The sequence below is a fragment of the Marmota flaviventris genome, chromosome 12 (assembly GCF_047511675.1).
Source record: "Marmota flaviventris isolate mMarFla1 chromosome 12, mMarFla1.hap1, whole genome shotgun sequence".
In the NCBI taxonomy this organism is placed as follows: domain Eukaryota; kingdom Metazoa; phylum Chordata; class Mammalia; order Rodentia; family Sciuridae; genus Marmota; species Marmota flaviventris.
In genome coordinates this window covers 44,922,016-44,942,232 of record NC_092509.1, presented here as the reverse complement: position 1 = coordinate 44,942,232, position 20,217 = coordinate 44,922,016, and the positions used below count along the sequence as shown (strand labels likewise).

At 40.7% G+C, this 20,217-nt stretch overlaps 1 protein-coding gene across 9 annotated transcripts in view; it reads left to right on the top strand.

The window, feature by feature from the left end:
* Svil (supervillin) overlaps positions 1-20,217 on the top strand; it is a 232,250-nt gene that overhangs the window by 38,838 nt on the left and 173,195 nt on the right. For 8 of the 9 annotated variants that reach the window (XM_071599931.1, XM_071599930.1, XM_071599934.1 and 5 more), the window contains exon 2: positions 566-665. The exons of the other annotated variant lie outside the window; for it this stretch is intronic. The gene's annotated coding sequence lies outside the window, so the exon portion shown is untranslated. The remainder of the gene's footprint in view (positions 1-565; positions 666-20,217) is intronic. 9 annotated transcript variants of the gene reach the window in all.

Sequence of the window (20,217 nt, the reverse complement as noted above, 5' to 3'; positions counted from 1 at the left end):
TAATTTGTTTTTTTGCAGTAGCTAATAACAAATGTTTCAAGTGAAGCCAAGTTGAAGTGGATTCAATCAAGGCAATTTTAGTCATAATTTAAATGAGCAAATACAGGCTGGGGATGTAGCTCAGTGATAAGGCGTGTGCTTAGTATGCATAAGACCCTGGGTTCATTCCCAGCAACACAATATTAATTTAAAAACTAGAGATTTATAGAAATGGTATGTCGATTTCAAATTCTGCTAGGCTAGGTCAAAGGGCAATGAGCAAATACAGACTGGGGATGTAGCTCAGTGGTAAGGCATGTGCTTCATGTGCTTAGTATGCATAAGACCCTGGGTTCGTTCCCAGCAACACAATATTAATTTAAAAACTAGAGATTTATAGAAATGGTATGTCAATTTCAAATTCTGCTAGGCTAGGTCAAAGGGCAATAAGGGATACTGATAAAGTAGGAGACAGTCTGTTGTTTTCAGAGGTTGACTTATACCAGTTAATCCCATCTCACACATGTGTATAGTTCAACTTTGAAAGTTACATCCTATAATCTTTAAAACCTTTTCTGCCTCCTAGGTCCTAGCTACCTTGGAGATTGGCGATTTTCTAAATCCAAAGGAGAACTCCAGGAAGGGACCGTGAATTCTCTTTTGAGTTTCAACTAACAGAATAAAAGGTAATTGTTGAGGATTTTAGAATGTGTTTGCAGTACTTGGGGGAGACTGTCTACAATAGTAGCAACTATGAGTGTGGGATGTTTTCTCTTACAAAAACGTATCCGGTACTATTGTGTTTTAGTTATATGCGATGTATTTAATAAACAACAACAATATATTCTTCTTAAGTAAGCCTTGTCAGCTAGGTTTACCAGAGGTTTAAGGTGTTAACCTGTCTAAACAGTCATCTCTGTTTATTTCTCTTTCTCTCTCTCTCCCTTCCTTACTTCTTTCCTATCTTTCTTTCTTTTCTTGTCTCTTTTTTTGAGGGTAGGGGAGCTGGGGATGGAACCCAGGGCCTTTCACACCTGCTAGGCAAGTGCTCTACCACTGAACTGCATCTCCAGACCCTGTTCCAATGCCACACCCCTCTGCCTGCCTCTCATGCATATTCTGAATGTCATCCTCACATGTGGGAAGAGAATGTAAGAATTTAATTTCTAAGACATAAGATATAGAATTACAAACATAGGGGCTCATTTTAATCATATAAATATTTTTTTCTTCTTTTGTGGTGCCGGGGATCAAACCCGGGGCCATGTGCATAGAATGGAAGCACTTTATCACTGAGCCCCACCCCAGGCCTTAATCTCATATACATTTGATAAACTTATTAACCAACCTCCCCTCCCCGCTGCAGTCCCAGGATAACTGATGGTATCACCCTAAGACCACCTCTTTCTTTGGACTGCAGGAACTGCTCCCCTCCCAGCCATCTAATCCCAAAGCAATGCTCCCTGACCCACAGGCAGAATTTCTTACCTGGATACCCATCAATTCTTCTGTATCGCATTCAAAGTCCCAGGTTCATCCTCAGCTCACTTATTATTGTTCCAAAAGATTCTCCTTTCCAAAATCCATCCACAATCTTTTGTTATTAGGGGCAATCACAATTCTTGCTCTCCAGTTCTCCAAGTATTGATTTATTTCCCCCTCTTCTTCCCATTGCTCTGTCTAATGATTGGATTTATAGTTAAAGAAACTCATATTTACTATATTGTTCTACTTATTTAGCCACATCTGTCCTACAGCCAATGGGTAGAGGATATAAAGAAACCAAATTGAAGCTGGGCATCATGGCTCACCTCTGTAATCCCGGCAGCTCGGGAGGCTGATGCAGGAGGATTGCAAGTTCAAGGCTAGCCTCAGCAACTTAGTGAGGCTCTAAGCAACTTAAAATAAAAAACAAAAAAGCCTGGGATGTTGCTTAGTGGTTAAGCACCCTTGGTTCATCCCCAGTACAAAAAAAAAAAAAAAAAAAGAAAGAAAGAAAAGAAAAGAAAAAGAAACTAAATTGAGCTCACTATAAGGAGAATCTTTGAAATATCAGACATTCAAATGAACAGCTTGTCTGTCCTGGAGGAAGATCTCCATTGATGGAACTATTGCCATAGAAACTGCACACCTGTCTGGCAAGGATGTTGTAGCAGAGGAGCTTGGCTGATTTGGGAGATGATCAAATGAGGTCCATTTCTAGGTCCATTCCAAACAACAAAAAGCATTATACAGTGACTTGACTAGTGGCTCAAGGGAAGCAAAGTTTTTCGTTTTTGTGCATTTTAAAAATTACACAAGGCATTCAATGTGATTATTGCACTTGTAATGATTAGCACTTCAATTGTGCTTTGGGGGCTACTTTTTAAAACTTTCCTTCTCAGATCGATTTCTGAATAGCTTGCCCTTAGCCCTCATGAGGTTAGAGGATGGTTTCGTGTATCTGTAGCAGGACTGGGGTGGAGTGCTGCTCGGAGGGTTCTTCATAGCAGGGGAAGCCCAAAGGGCCTGGAGATCGAGGGCTGGCCCTGGCAAGGGCCCTGGGTTTGGTTCTCAGAGAGGAAGGTAGATCAGGGCAGTGACTATGACGAGCTACCAAAGGAGAAAAAAATGACAAGAGTTTGAAGCAGGTGTGTGTTTTGCTAGCTTGGGAGACCATTACTATGAGTTTATTATAAACCTGTTAGGAGGATCTTATCGTGACCTTTGAACCCCACCTGCTCTGCTACCTTGCATTTCTAGTGTCTGCCTCCATAGCCGTCTCCCAAGTACCATTCTGTAGGGGCGATAGGAGAATTGTCATTAAACATGAGATAAAGTACCATGTTTCTGAGAATGCTTGAATGTCCTGTGACCGTCCTTTAAAGAAAATAGATACTTGAACCTTAAAAGGCATATTTAAGTTTTTTCTGTGTGTCTGTGTGGTGCTGGGGATTGAACCCAGGGCCTTGTGCATGTGAGGCAAGCACTCTTCCAACTGAGCTATGTTCCCAGCTCTATTTAACTCTTAACACAATTTTTAGACTCCTCTTTCCTCATCTCCATAATTCCAGGAAGAAGTATTTCTTTTTCTTCTTCCCTTTCAATGCAACATCACTTTGTTCTTATGTCATTGACTCAGTCCTTTTATTCATAAAGTGTGGAAAAGTTCTCTCCTCACTCAATACTGGAATCTGAGCACCATGGGGAAAAGGGTTTCTTTTTGTTTTATTTTTACTTTATGCCAAGCCCTAGAACAGTATCTGGCATATAGTAGGTGCTCAGTGAACATTTACTTAATGAACTCAGGCAGCTCCTTGACTGAACCCGAAGTTCCCTGGGGATGGGAACTCTTCTTTCATCCTGAATTGGTCCCTGGACCAATTCACTAGCCACCACACTTCAGGTTGTGACACCTCCACATGGGCTTCTCTCTGGGAAGAGCCCGGGAGGGATGTTGTGTTGTCACTGTGTAGGTGACTGTAGGTTAAGCTCAGTCACCAGCACAAAAGGACAGATGAGATGTGGAAGGAAAGCAGAAGCGAGAGCTGGCATTGGTGTCCATGCCAGGCCCTTTTTACTTGCTGTGTTCGCCGGCCCCTCCCAGGAAACAGTGCAAGGGGCTGCGGGTGGGGGTGGGGAGCAGGAAGGGCGGTTGCTGGTTGTCACAACTGAGCCTTCCCCTCTGGTCAGGTCTGGGAGGAAGTGTGTGGTGAGTCACGTGGAAGTAGAATGTCCCTGATACGGGGTTAAGGTGGCACTTTGGTTTCTAAGCCCTGCTGAAGCCATGAAGGAGAGGAGGCTGCCCCGAGCTTTCTTGCTGTGTGCGCCATGAGCTTCGCAGCAGAGAAGACTCTGGTGATGGAAGAGCACAGGCTCATTCTGATGATCTAATAACATCTCTGAGTAGGTGCCCTGAGGGGAGTTCTGGTTTCTGGCTTCCTTTCCCTAGTGATCCGAAGGAGGAGGGAAGGAGGCAGGCTTTTCTTCAGCTTCCAGGCTAAGCAAGTCTTTCTGGAAAAGACGTTTTAGGTGCAAAGACTTTAAGGCGCACTACCAGTTACCTTGTCAGCTGAGATGTAATTCTGAGGCAGTCAGGAGGGTGTTAATTGAATAAGCCAGGAACCAGTGCTACTCAGCCCTCCCTCCCCTCTCCCCCGCTTTGTCTTCTGTCTGTCACACTACATTCCAGCTTTAGGAGCTGTCCTGCCCTTGCATGTCAGGTTTTGGACCGAGACACATTAGTAAATGCTGGATCTTCTTCATTATCTAGCATTCACTAACGCGCGTCCCAGGTCTCATACCTGCTGCCAGCCTGTCTTCCTGCCTCTCCTGCACACCTTGCATCCATCACCTCCTCTTTTGCTCATGTTCTTTTCCTCCTTCACAATTCTATCCTGCCCATGGGGAGAGTCCCCCAGTCTCAGCTCCATTGCCTGCGATGCCATTTGCAAATACAGCACCTTATGACAGCTTTCCTGGCCTCACCCTCCAGGGGAGACACACCTCTTTGCTATACTGTGGTGCCCTGTGCTCCTTACAGCCTCACCTTCTTCTGTCCCTGTGCCAACAGTTTGTAAGGCCAGGCCAGCAGGTGTGCTGTACAGGCCACCACCTTCTTCCTCTCTCCTTCCTCCCCTTCTTCCTTCCTCCTTCCCTCTTTCCTTGCTATTCTTTTTTTTTCTAAGTTTTCCTCTCTAATATTTTTATTTGTAGATGGACACAATACCTTAATTTTATTTATTTTTATGTGGTGCTAAGTATTGAACTCAGTGCCTCACACATGCTAGGCAAGCGCTCTACCACTGAGCTCAACCCCAGCCCCTCCTTGTTATTCTTGATTTGCACTGAACTCCATCACACTTCTTAACACATGATGCACTTTTTACAGTGTACATCTTTGGCTCTAGCCCCTTCAGCATGACATCTCCAGAGTTTCCCGTGCAGGCTCCCATCCTCCACCCCTCCCTGGGTACCACATGCTGTTCCAAGTTTCCCACTGGGATCAGGTACAAGGCCTGAGCTTATTGGCCTGATTGCTACAAAGATATATGTGGTAGGAAGAACCTTGTCTTTCCACTCTCCCATGAAAGACATCCATGGCCTAGTCCATAAAAAGAACTATGTGATTACTGTGAGCTTCTTGAAAACACCAGGTTCAGTCTCAACATTATGGTCTTGAACACACTGTTCCTAGTACCTTGAGTGACTTCCCCCTTCCTTCTCAACTGGCTAAATCTGATGATCACTAAACATGTCATTCAAGAGGCTCCTCCTAGAAGCCACTGGGCCACGTACACCTGTGGCAGGGCTGGGGAGGTAGACAAAACTGTTAGAGCATTGCCATGCTGTATGTTTTGGATGCTGATCTCAACCAAACAGACTTTTGCTAAGGTGGGACTGGATCCCTGACTTCTAGCATCATACTGAAAGCATAGGTATTTAGGAAGTGGTTGCCTTTTTTGATTCTTCATCTTTAGGTCTTCCAATCTGTACTTGGTACTTTTTGTTTTAGGTTATTGTTTTCATAGCAAAATATTTAATAAAGAACTCCTGGGTGCCACTGAGAGGAATAAAGTCTATAGACTGAAGTTCCAACTGTTTCTTAAACCATGACCTCAATGGCTTCACCAACTACTGCTGCTATTCTCATGAAGATGTGCAATATGTATTTCCCACCACATTGGAGAATTTTTGAAATTAGTGGAGTAAGTTAGTTCCCTTAACTGCTTATGAATGACTGTAAACCCAGGTGTTTTAATTTAATATATGAGCTGTTGCAAGAAATCCAATGTTAGGAGATGGCTATGCCTTCTACCTAGATCATGCTACACTGTAGGAGAAGGGCGATAGCAGAAGCATTGGGGTTTCAACATCCCCCAGACCTCTCTAGGCCCCAGGGAATAAATTACTGCTCTATTCAGTTATTTCTCTTTGTACAAATGGTTTTTCTCTATACTATGTTCACCTTTAGTTTGAAATGTGCCTAAGGTAAGTGATCTCCACTGGACGGATGAGTTCCAATGACCTCGAAAGAACTCTTGTGTTACTAGGGCTAGCTGTCACTAGATGCTTCCAAGCCCAAGGGTCACAAGCATGTGCCAGTAGGAACAGAGAGCTGGAAAATCTGCTCCATATGGCCAAATGGGCATTGTACCCTAGGCCGATGCCAACTGAAATGTAGCCCTCTGTGTAGCTAAAGGCTGTTGTCAAAAACAGAAGAGTTGGCCCTGATTCCCCTAAACCAAAACCCAGCTCAGTACTCCAAGAGCCAGCTTCTCCCCAAGGTGATAGCTCAGGACCCAGAGTGACCTCCCTTTGGCCAGAGCTGGCCAAATCCTTAGTTATTCTCTCCAGTTAGTTTGAACAAGAGGAAATCTTTGCAAAACTCTGTGCACAGACTGTCCTAGAAACATCCTTACTTTATTATCATGATCAAGGACTGCTTCATAAGCTTTCTGCATGGGGGTGAGATGACCAGTGATCACCAAGTTTCTGTGTTTATCAAGTTAAACAGTCTTTCTTCTGGGGGCTTTTGATGTAGCTCAGTGGTAAAGCATATGTTCAGCATACATGAGGTCCTGGGTGCAGTCCTCAGCACCAAAAGAGGGAAAAAAGTCTTTGCTCTCAAGGAGTTTGTATCATATGCAAACACACACACACACACACACACACACACACACACACACTATCCTTTGAACTTAAAAATAGAAGAATGAATGAATAAATGTATGGTTAGGTAATACAGACCAAACAGCAAAACATAAATAACTATACCTTTACTACAATGAGCACATCTTTTTGTGTGTCACTTGGGGAAGGGGGGTTACATCCCTTACCAGAATAGGAGAATGGAGGAAAGGGATTGGGTTTTCCATTTATACGGTGTATGACTAGGAGAAAAATCATTATGATTTAAAAGAGTTGAGGACAAGGAGATACCATGGCTTGATGAGCTGGAAGTAGCAACTTGCTGTGGTGGAATTGGAAGCAGAGCAGAGGTGTGTGCTCTTTGAAGTGCAGGGGGACTGCTCTGGGTAGGAGTAAATCCTAGCAGGTGGGGGGACTGCTTTCTAGAGATCTTGCTGTTTTAAGTTTCCCATTGGGATCAGGTATGTGACCTGGGCTTATGGGCCTGATTGCTACAAAGATATATGTGGTAGGGAGAATCTTCTCTCTCCACACTCTCATGAAAGACATCCATGGCCTAGTCCATAAAAAGTGAATATGTTGGATTGCATGGAAATTAGGAATTAAAGTTGTGGACCAGTTGTGTTTGAGATGGGGAAGAGCATGCTATGTTCTCCAAGTGGCATCAATGTGATCACCAGACTGTCCTCCTCCTCGGAGTCAAGATGACATGTGATGACAATCTCCATTGCCATTGCTGCCTTGAATATACAGGAAGGGGCCATGAGCCAAGGAATGCAGGACCCCCCCAAATCCTGCACCTCCCTACCCACAGAAGCTGGAAAAGGCAAGAAAATGGATTCTCCCCTAGAGGTCCAGAAGGAATGTGGCCTTGCCAATACCTTCATTTTTAGCCTAATGAGACCCATTTCAGACTTGTAACTTCCAGAACTATAAAATAATAAATATGTGTTATTTTAAGCCAACATATGTGTAGTAATTTGTTACAGCAAGTTATAGTAAACAATCCAATGTGGAAACCTGTCTCCATTTTTGGAAATATGAAACCCTCTTAGTTATTTATGTAATACAATATGGAAAATTCTTTGGAACAAATAACACCAAGAAGAATCTTGTCAGAATTAATTTTGAGATTTTTTAAGCTAATTTATTTCACTAGCATCGTAAAAGGAACTTGATTTCTTCACTGTTGGTTCCTCACTGCTTAGATCAGTACCTGACTTGTTTATGTTTGAGCACATGAATCTCTCTTTAGCCAAATTTATGAAAAAACAAAGCAATTGTTTTTTCAGAGAAACTAATTTATGCTTAAGTGTATCACTATTATTAGAAATGTTCAACTCAGGCTCTTGTACACACAGAATATCACACTTTGCATTTTCATTCAAAAGTGAGAGGTTTGGTTAGAGAATTTAAGGTGGCTTGAAACAAAAATCATTTTTGCAGATTAAATAACCCTAATCTGAAAATTAATATTTCAAATACTCCAAAATCTGAAACTTTTTAAGTACCACCTTGATGCTGCATGTGGAAAATTCCCCATCTGACCTCAGGAGATAGGTCAAAGTGAAAATATAAGCACACTAAAAATTTGTGTAAAATTATCTTCAAGCCATTTGTGTAAAGTGTACATGAAATATAAATGAATGTTGTGTTTAGACTTGAGTCCAATTCTCAGTATATCTCGTATATATATATTCCAAATCCAATCTGAAATCTGAAACAGTCCCAAGACATTTGGATAAGGGATACACAACCTGTACTTCCTTAAGACCTAGGAACTTCTTGGTGTCTACATGTGTTAACCTGTTCTTAGCTTGTTCAAGACAACTGCTATGACATATAGCAAAATGGGACCTTTAACCAATGGAAAAAATTGTGTTTATTATGTGTGAAACTCAGTTTGGAAAATCCTGATATTATTTATTAAATATATTATTAATGTTGTTTGTGTGACACCTTTTAGAATTAAGATATTTCTAGTGTTGATGTATTTCTTCACTCATTTATTCTCTGAAACAGTCTTTACCAACACTGTGGTATGTGCCAGGCCCTGGGGGGAAAAAGGTAAATAAGATTGGCATTTACCCTAGAGGAAGCCACATTTTAGATGGGAAGACACACAAGCAAGTAGATAATGAGAATGTGGAATAGCCAGTGTTAACTGTGAATACCAAGCACTGGGCTAAACTCTTTTGTGGGTAATTGTTAATTAAATGTACCCTGTGGAAAATAATATTCTAATTAAATAACTGTGCAAAACTACACGGGGTGGAATTTTTATAATCATTGTCATAGATGTCTTTGGCTTTAAAGCTCTAGAGCAGTTGTTAAAGCTTTTCTGTAAAGGGCCAGAATTTTAAGTGTTTCCATGTTTGAGGGTCATATAGTCCCTGTCACAGCCATTCAGCTCTTCCATGGTAGCATGAAAAAAGCCATAGGTAATATGGAAATGAACAAGCATGGCTATGTTCCAGTAAAACTTTATTGACAAAGGTTGGCAGAGGGCTAGATCTGCGCATGGGATGCAGTTTGCTGGCCCCTGTTCTAGAATAGCAATTATAGATGGATACTATTTTGTTTTAAAATTTTCTCAAGAGGGAACCTATAGGTTTCATTGGCTTCTCAAATGAGTAGTTGACAACTGAGAGTTTTAATCAGTGTCTGTTTAAGACTGTATTCTAGAACCTCACAGAGAAATGATATAGCAGACTGGATTAATAATGGAAATTCAGAATGACCCAATTTCCCAGCATTTCACATCATCATGATTAATATTTAACAGACCTCTAAGAATCTAGATATAATACATCTTTAGGTCATTATAATGGAGTCCAAGAAGAAAACCACAGTAATCTAGTCTTGGCAGAGGGTTTGACATTGCGGGGGTATGTGTGTTTTAACTCTGAGGTTTTTGAAAAATAAGAATAGGGATGATATGTCTGGGACCGTTGGGAAGAAATAAGGTAAATATATGGATAGATGACCCAGCAGAAGGCTAGAGTATTAAGCCTTGATCTGGCTGTCTTGTGGAAGGCAGAAACAGCTGGTTAGTGTACAAGAAGGGGCTATGTGAAGGGCAGTCCCAAGTCCAGATAAGAAAAAAAAGAATATGTCTTGACACCTTAAACAACAAGCCAGAAAAATCTGCTTTTAATACTTGATACTGTGGGAAAAGTTACTGAATTCAGAGTTGAGTAAGAATCCTTCAGTACAGAAGAGTGAAATTGTTTAAGGGCAGATCATTCCAAGAGTAAATATACTAAGTTATGGTATGATAGGAAAAGTAGAAAAACATTAAAGAGCTTCAAAAAAGTAGCTAAAAGGAAATACTGGGAAGCCATTTAAGTCACCTATACTGGCCCTAAGTGACTAGAGGATTTCTCTCTTGGCTGGTAATGGAGAGGTGGATGAGTTAAGATTACTTTGGGGAACCAATTCTTTTAAGTAAAACTTTTAAGAAATGAAAAGCAGATGAAGTTTATAAGTTGGTTTCAAGTTTGGATGGTTCCAACTGGATTGAAACATTCCTGTGCACTAGGAAAAGATGAAAATTGATGTTGGGCCTGTTGTCTCTGGAGGTCCCTGGACCTGGTGTTCTGAGGTGTGTTTTGATCTGGTTTCCCATTGGATTCTGCTGTTGCTCTTAAGGTTGAATTGGGGGAAAGAGGGAGGAAAAGATGGAAGTCGATAGCTTCCTGGAAGAAGCGCATGTTAGCAGGCTACAGTTATTCCAATCAAAACAACTTAAACTTTTCCTTGTGTTTTGAATACTGGGCACAAATCTTGTCTTGGACAAAACAGATGTGATTTTGGGATGTGTACAACATCCCACTATGTGGAAGCTGAGCCTTGCTGGCTCTCCTGCAACTGCACCTCTCTCCAACTTACAGGAATCAAACTTGATGTGCTTGTGCATTTGTATATTATTTCTGGCTTCTCTTTAGGTAAGCTGCAACTTCAAAAAACTCAAAAGAGCTTTTTCAGTATACCAATCTTAGGGCAACTGAAGAAAATAATCTGTAAAGCAGATGAATGCTTCGAATGGATTTTGTCAGGGTTTGCCTAAAAGATTTTAACAAGTAAGTCAATTAAGATTCTTATAATTTGACTTCTCCTTCCCAATAATTAATTAATAATGGAAATATAGTAAAGAATAGTCATACTCTGCCATTTTGTTGACATTCTTTTGTTTTAGCAAAGGTTAAATAGGATTTCAAAATACTCTGGTATATTCTATAAGCTTTGTAACTTTTATTAACTTTGCTGGAAATCTTTGTTTCCTGGAAGGTTCACTAATGGAGTATGTTATTCAGCTTTCCATCACTGTAACAAATACCTGAGATAATAAACTTATAAAGATAAATGGTTTATTTTGGCTCACAATTTTGGAAGTTTCAGTCTGTAATCAGTTGGCCTCTTCACTTTGGGTGTGTGGAGGAATGTCATGGTAGGAGCATATTGTTATGATTTAGATATTAGGTGTCCCCCAAAAGCTCATGTGTGAGACTATGCAAGAAAGTTCAGAGGTGAAATGATTGGGTTATGAGAGCCTTCACCTAATCAGTACATTAATCCACTTGAGTCAATTAACTGGGGGGTAACTGCAGATGGGTCACTGACGTTGAGCCTTTAGGGTATTATATTTTGTCTCGGGTGAGTGGAGGAGTCTCTCTCTGCTTTCTGATTGTCATGTTCTAAACTACTTTCCTCTGCTACACTCTTCGACCATGATGTTCAGCCTTTTCTTGGGCACAGGAGCAATGAAGTTGGCCATCTGTGGACTGAGACCTTTGAAACCATGAGCCCCAAATAAACGTTTCCAGCTCTAAAATTGTTCTTGTCAAATCCTTTGGTTACAACAGCGAAAAAGCTGACTAAAACACACATAGAGCAAAATTATTCACTAATCACACAGAGATTATACTCTTACTATAAATGCAGTGTGTGAAGAAATTGGGGGTAGAAATTAATAAAGGAAGTTAGGTACATGGTTTGTTGAACCTTGTAGAAGGTAATAGCCCTCATCCATGAGATAATCCTGTTGGTTTGATTGCTGAGATGCTTTTTAAAAAGGTCAGAGTTACTGATGTGTAATTTGCATATAGGAAAATTCACCCATTTTCATATACAGCTATGATTTGATAAGTGCATACAGTGGTGTAACACCACTGTGATCAAGATACGGGTATCCATCATCCTAGAAATTTCCCTGTGGCCTTGGCAATCAATCCCTCCACTTAGCCTGAGCCCCTGGCAGCCACTGTTCTTTTCTACCCTTATAGTTTTGCCTTTTCCAGAATGTTGTACAAATGGAATCATACACTACATAGATTTTCAAGCTTGGTGTCTATCTCTTAGCATAATGCATATGCTATTCGTCCATTTGGCCATATGTTAACATTAGGTATTGCTGTTTAGTATTTCATTGTGTGGATACAGAGTTTGTTTATCCACTCACCAGTTAAAGGACTTTGGAGTTGTTGCATTTTATTAGGGAATCATGAATAAAACTCCTTATACATTTACATACAGGAATATGGAAACAAATTTTCATTTTTTATGGGGTAAATATCTAGAGGTGAGTGGCTGGTTAATATGTTAAGTATATTTTAACTTTATTTTTAAACAAGAATCATCTGCCACACTGTTTTGCAAAGGGGTTTTACTATTTTGCATTCCTACCTGCAAAGTATGAGAGTTCTATGAGCTGTGATTTAACCTTCCAGGACTCATCCCTGGAAGAGAAACCTCAGAATATGTCTCTTCTTTTTCCTCCCCTCAATTTTGTGTTTCAATCCCTTCTACTTAGATCTTCAAATTACTTTTTATTTTAGTAGTGATTTTTAACATCACTATTTCCTGAGTTTCATTTCTCCTTCTCTGAACATAATGTAGTGCCTTGTCCTCAGTAGATGCTACATGCACATGTGTTTGACTTGGGCTTGGTACATTAAATTAAACTGAAGCTCAAGGGTAACCACCATGCATGGTGGGGCTTTGGTACAAGGGTACCAGGCTCATGGACATCTGCACGTTTTGGTTGAGCCCTACTCCAAGATCTAAGGAGAGGTTTCTCTTACTTTTCCCCAAGCAGAAAAGTACCACTGAGTCTAGGCTGTATAACTGTGTTTGGGCTTTTATGGTGATGGTCCATTTTGCTCCAGCAGGGAAATCAGAAAGATTATGGTTATGAAAAGGTATATAGATTTATCTTAGAAATACTATGAAGTGTATAGAGTCAAATGAAAAGGTTTTTATCTCTGAAGGCTTTTACATTATTTTTTAATCAATGAGATGCCTAGCATTGTAGGTGAGACTAAGAATTCTGGAGCCAAGTTTTGCTACTTGCTGCCTACCAGATATTGGACAGCGTTTCTATGCCTTTCCTTTTCTGTACAAAGGGAGATGATAATTGTATCTAGTGGTGGTGATTTGTTGTTAAAATGTATACTTGCCTGGCAAGTATTGCTTGCTCCATAAGTATTTGTGGCTGTGGCTATTGTTATTAACCCCCCCCCCCCAATACTCTGAAGATGGGTGTTTTTCATGAGTATGTCACACTCTCCAGCTGCTAAGTACTAGGAACCTGTCCAAAGAATGATTCAAACTCAGATGACAGTAAGAACCAGTTTTATGACATTTCCTGGACTAATGGCCAGTGGCTGAGTAGCCTCAGAAGTGTGCATTGATATTCACATATGTTGACTCAGGTTACTTCTTTTTACATGTTAACAGTTCTGTTTTTGTTTCTTTTTTTTTTTTAATATTTTATGTTTTAGTTGTAGATGGGCACAATATCTTTATTTTATTTTGATGTGGTGCTGAGGATTGAACCCAGGGCCCCACACATGCTAGGTGAGCGCTCTACCGCTGAACCCCAGCCCCAGCCCTAGTTTTCTTTTTTTTTTTCAGAGTAGAAATTAGAAGTTTATTAAAGGACAGCAGAAAAGACTTCTCCCGGAGGAAGAAGGGGACCCAAGAGGTGGAATCCGTGGAAGGGATGTTGTCTCCCCTTTTTATAGTTCTTTCAGTGATGGAATGTAGGTGGGAAGGACCGAGGAGTGGGATACAGGTGGGCCAAAGAAGTAATCTGGTCAGGAAGGACTTCTGAGTCAGCACCTTTTTGCTGGGGGCTGTTCATTAACATTTCTTTGAGGTGGACTTTGGCCTAGGGCCTTTTCGGGACTTCCATGAGTTGTCCTGTGTTTTCCCTGAGTCATTCTCCGCATGGTCTCCATTTTAGATTTCACTCGATATTAGACCCGGATTTATCTAACTACACTGACTACCTAACTTTAAATCTGGCTTCATTCCCCCCTCTAAGTTGGGAACTCCTTACTGCTGTAAGGAAGGGGGGCGAAGAAGATCTTTCTGGCTTCTTCAGGCTGAAAAGGGACGATGTGGGGCAAGCAGTTTGGAGTCCCCCTTTAAAAATCGGGTCTATCGAGTGGTCCATGATAGACGTCTGATTGAGAAGTAATAGGCTGGAGGGCCATTTGAGTGATGGATGGTCTATAAGAGAAACAAGAATTCATTAGTACTGGAACCATATTGATGCAGCAATAAATGCCATAGCACAGGAATATGCCAATGAGTATGATGGCAAAGACAAAGACTAACAATGTTTTCTACCAGGAAGTGCCAAGAACCAGGAGCTAAGATATTGTTTCCATGACAAAGTTGCTGAGGACATGGCTTCTATCTGAGCATGTAAATCTTTAAGGACATTTGTCACATTGCCAGAAATGTCAGGGATGTAAACACAACATTTAACTTTTAGGGTTACAGACATTCTTTCCCTTAAGATATAGTTTAATAATTTAATGTCATCTGATCTTGCAAAATCCTTTTACTAGTGTGACCTAGTTTTCATTTCTTATTCTTAACTTGAAGAGACTCAGAAGGAAGCTGTGATTTCTGAGGTGCATTGTCCTCCGTCAATTCTCGTTTATTCCATATTTTGGCCACTACACAGGGTTGGAAGTTTGGGCACAATAATTGTAGTGTGTGTTCTCTATCTCTATCTGTATCTCTGTATCTATCTCAGTCTCTCTCTCTCCTGAGTTTCTTTATTGCTGTTTCTACCCAAGAGTCATTTCTTTTAGCACTGCTTAGCAACTTTTTTTGGCATCTCCTTATAAAGTAGTCCCCTCTTGTTCATTATTTCATTTTCTATGGTCTCCTTACTTGTGCCCAGCATGGTCCAAAAACACTGAATGGAGAATTCCAGAAATAAACTCTTTGTGTTTTAAATTGTATGATGTACTGAGGTGATAAAACCTCACACAGTTCCACTTTGCTGAGTCATCGTTTTGTCCAGCATACCTATGCTATATACGCTACCCTCCTGTTAGTCACTTATATGTTACCCTCCTTTTAGCTTCTGATGTTGGAGCTATCAAATACACAGAATTCAATACTATCTGCAGTTTCAGACATTCACTGGGGGTCTTAAAGTGTATCCCCTATAGGTAAGTGTGTGTAGAGGAGAATAATACTATAGTGACCGTTTGTCAAGTTGACTTTGTGTTTTGGGGCTCCTGAATCCTGAGGATCAGTGAGCATCCATGCAGCCAAAAGCAGAGTCTTTCTGTGCCCACACAGGGACAGCACAAGGCTGCCCATGTGTGCAAATATGGCACAGTCTGACTTCACTCATATGCATTTTACTCACAAGGGAGTCAAGGAATTTATGTTGTTCTAAGCATTTTCTGCAGGCTAAATGATGTCTCACAAATGCACAATTACTTTAAATGCTCTTAAAGGCCATGACTTATAAAGTGTAAATTGTTAGGTGTGTAACTGAATTCATCTTAAGGTTTTGACATTGTAAATGTCTTATTAAAAGTGCAACCACTGGCATGTGGCAGGGAGAGAGGGACGGGTCTGAGAAAGTTTTAACAGTAAAAAGAAGCTGCTCATACTTGAAGATCCACCTTGGTAACATGTGCCCAGGAGATATTACCTAAATGATGAGAGCAAGGTCATCTACTACATTCAGCCTGGACCCACCCCTACCTCCTTACCTCATTAACAGAGGTTGATGGGCAGAGTATGTACAAGGGTGACCTTGAGACCCTACTGGGTATTTTTCATGTCAACCATGGTTTACATGCTATAGGCTTTTAAATTGAAATGTGTTGACCACATAGATAAAAAAGAGGAAAGTCTAGCATCATAATCTTATTTTTGTGAAAATGTGTATGAATGAAGCCAGTAGAAAAGAGAATATATTTGCCCTCAATTGCACAAATTGATTGTAAGGGTCTCAGAGGTCCAGAAAGAGACCAAGATGACCCAAGATACTGTGGTTGCTTTGAGCCCATGCTGGTCCAGTAGGAAGACCACAATTTACCTCCTTTTAGCTCTCTGTTAGCTGTGGTGGATACCACTAGACAGGCTCCTAGGATCATCTGTAAAAATATACTCACATGGTATATTTTCCTAAATACTGGATTTGAGGACCCTTGGAGGAAGTCTTAGTGTTCTTTGAGGCATACTGTAAGATGTTGAAATATTCCCTTCTGTTTTTCAACTTAGCACATTAAGTACACAACATGTGTGTGTGTTTAATTACAAAGTATAATGTGGTGCTGAGGATTGAACCCAGGGCCCCCCGCACACGCTAGGTGATTTGTATCACTGGGTTCTGTACATATCAAATCATATGTACAAGCACATGTATCTATACATAGCATTGCTACTTGTTTAATCATTTTGTGGTTGCTATTCCACAAGTAGTAGGAGCCACTGAAGTTGTGTGTGTGTATTTTGTTTGTTTGTTTTGTTTTATTCTTTTTTTGATGCTGGAAATTGATCCCAGGGCCTCACACATGCTCACAAGCCCCCTACCTCTGAGCTATACCTCCAATCCTCACCAAAGGTTTTTTGGGCCAACACACGCACACGAGAGAATTTAATGGAAAGTTAAATTTGTTCACTTATAATTTGGAATTAATACCCATATTTTTTAATTGTTGAAGGATTTTGCAGGAGCGTATTTAAAAATGTATCAAACCTGACATTTCCTTTTAGGAACTTGTGTTGTCATGGGTTATGTGGAAAGGGCACCCAATATAAGCAGAAAGCCCACAAAGTGGGTAGCATGTCCCTGTAGGACGATATCCCCAAGGACAGAGGGGTGTGAAGTGTCTGGACCTCACAGGGAGGGCTGGGGTGCTTATTTTAGCTCCCTCTCCTTCACATGTCCTCCACGTCAGTTGCTATTTTGACTAGTGGCATGCCGGTGGCTGGAAGCCCTCACAGGGAGAATGAGCTGCCCCTCTGCTCACTGGTACCTTGTTGGTATCTGTAGATCACTGGACTCATGGCTATGAAATACTAAAATCATTCAACACAAGATAGGAGTCCTGCTTATAAAATCCCACAGTTTAACTTCAGAGGAATAAATACAATTACAGTACAGGTACTCTTGATTAAGAAAGGTGAGAAGGCAAAAAGATCGACATAGTCAAATTTAATATATCCTTTTGAGTGAAAACTACCAAATATTGACCTAGTGAAAAATCCAGTATTTAGGAAAATCCACACTGTTAGGTACATACAATCCTAGTGTACAAAAATCTTACAAGTCCAGGATCGCGAAACCTCCTATTATTACTTAACAAATAGACTGGGCCAATGGCTAGTACTCTCAAAATGCTCTATTTTTTGTTGTTTCCCACGTTGTTTGCACGGGCGTGCACACACACAAGATTAAGATGAAGCCCAGCATGTTTAGTGTGTCATTGAGAGCTGTCCTTACCACTCAAAGACAAAGCAGTGGGCCTGGTGGTTTTGAAATCAGTCCTTCCCCCTCTCTGTCCCTGCTGCCTCTCTCTCCTCATACCATCTTTCTGCTGTTGTCCTTGATCCTTGCTTTTAACTTTCACGTGACAATCCACTCACTTACTAACAGTTTTTCCATCAACTTAATTGGTCCTAGAATGAATGCTAACAGAATGATAAGTCCCGAGCACCAACATATTAAGTATGTATCCAAGGAGGGATGGAGCAGGGCTGTCCCCACACTGTTAACAGACACATGGTGATATCTGTAGGTCATTATTATGTAGTACCAGCCACTGGAGACCTTCTAATATGTAGATGGTTATGTTGCTTTGGAGACATTTTATTGATTTATTTTTTAACAAATATTCAAATAATACTGATTATGCTGTTATTATTATGGCTAATCCAACCCTGAATGGTTGAGAATAAATCAGCCTTCTGTATCTGGGTTCTGTATCCTTGGAGTCAACCACTTATGCATTCCAAAAACTCAAAAAAAAAAAAAAAGAATTGCATCTATACTGAATATGTACAGACCTTTTCCTTGTCATTATTTTCTCAACAATACAGCATAACAGCTATTTACATAGCAAGCACCTTGTACTAGGTATTATGAGTAATCTAGAAATGATTTAAAGTGCTTAAAAGAATATATGTATAACAATGAGGGTCTCCTTCCACCATCATGCAATTCCCATTCTCCCTCCCTTTCCCTCCCACCCCTCTTCCCTATGTAGAGGTAATCTTCCCATGCTCTTCCTCTCTTCCCCATTTTGAGTCACCCCCCTTATATCAGAGAAGACATTCGGCATTTGTTTTTTTGGGATTGGCTAACTTCACTTAGCATAATCTGCTCTAATGCCATCCATTTCCCTGCAAATGCCATGATCTTATTATTATACATTATTATACAAAATACATGTATGAAGATGTGAGGGAAAAAAAGAATAGTGTTACCCTAGATTAGGTAGAGAGAAGTGATGGGAGGGGAGGGGAGGGGTTGGGGAGATAGGAAGGATAGTAGAATGAAACAGACATTATTATTACTGTGTGTATGCGTGACTGCATGACCAATGTGATTCTGCAATCTGTATACTCAGAAAAATGAGATATTATATCCCATCTGATTCAAATGTATGATATGTCAGGGTCATTGTGCTGTCATGAATAACTAATTAAAACAAATTAAAAAAAAAGACACACTCAAAAAGGCAAGGGTCACATGTTTTCCCTCATATGTGAATACTTGACCACATAATGGAAAAGGGGAATTCAATGAAAATATCAGAGATATTTGTGGAGTAAAGGCAGGGATTATAGGAAAGGGAGGGAGGACGAACAGAGGGATGGATGAACAGTAGAATGAAACAAACCAAACTCTCTCATGTACATATATGAATAAAACCTGGTGAATTTCAATTTTGTGTGTATCTATAATGCACTAATTTAAAAATCTGTAAATAAATGGAAGATAAAACAACAGAAAAAATATATGTATGTGTAATGCAAAGATTGTACTGTTCTATGTAAGGGACTTTAGCATCCATGAGTTCTGGATTCACTGGGGGATCCTGGAACCAGTCTCCCAAGGACAACAAAGGTCCACTGCAACCAAAGAGTTTGTTTATAATCAAGTGTTTGGTATGAATTCAGGAGAGAAAGAGGCCCCTGAAAGGGAAGCAGGGCAGTGAGAGGTGGTCTCCTGGAAACTGGAGGTATCTGAGCTGAATCCTAAGTGACATCCTGAGATTCATGTTAATGTAGGGAGGAAGTACCAAGGCTCTGTGAAACTATCTGGAGGAACTTTCTTTACTTTCTGTAGGCATATGGAGAAAAGAATGGAAGAACGTAGCCAGGGTAAAAGTTGGGACTCATTGGCAGCCTCATCCCTAAGCTCTGTAATGGGGGTTTCATTAGATGCCTACTCGAAGGGAACGGGACTCTGGAGCTAGAGTCACTTGCAGCAGTAGTCGTTCAATAGTAAATGAATAAGATGTGTTGAAAATGCTGTGGGCGACCCCACTGGCACCTCGTGTCAAACCAAGAAATCTTTTGAAATGTTCACCTTAAAACCTTTCTCTAGCACCTTTCCCCTCCTGCTGCACTTGGTCAGGAATTGGTCTAGAATTGGTCTGGACTTAGTCTTGTCATCGGTCTGGAATTAGTCTTGTGTAGAATTCGTCTTGTCATTGTTTTTGGTACATATTGACAAGGTCAGAGAGCACTAGAGAAATGGGACAAGCCATTCCATCTGGCCTTGAGCTTTCTTCTACCTCTCTTCCTTTTGCATTTACCGTCTTGGCTATTCTTTCCCTAGTGTCTCATTTTCTTCTGGAGTTTCTTTTTTTTTTTTTTTTGCTTTTTTTTTTAAACCAGTTTGAACAGTTTTTCAATTGCATCTACCACTAAATTTGAACTCTTTTCTAATTATGTTCTTGTTCTTTCCCCCAAATTATCCTGCCTGCATTAAAACTGATTCACAGTTTTGTTTTCCAGTTCACATACTAAACTCTGATATTTATCATTTTAGTCACCAAGATCTTCCCTTTGTCTTGGAGCAAGTCAGAAGCCTTCAACTAAGTGTTTCGTGTCCAGCTTTCTTGCTTCTTCTTGGTCTTTGGGTTCACATTCTCCAGTGTAGAATTTCTTCTAAGTCCCCTGCAGTTCTAGAGCCCCAGTTGATTCTGCACACTCCAAGTTTGAAAGCCTTTGTTCCAAGGGCTCTGGAGGGAAGTGGGCCAGACACAGCGTGATGTCTGGGACATGAGTGGTGCTCTGGGGAAGAGGGAAGGATGAGAATTCCTCCCCTGACCC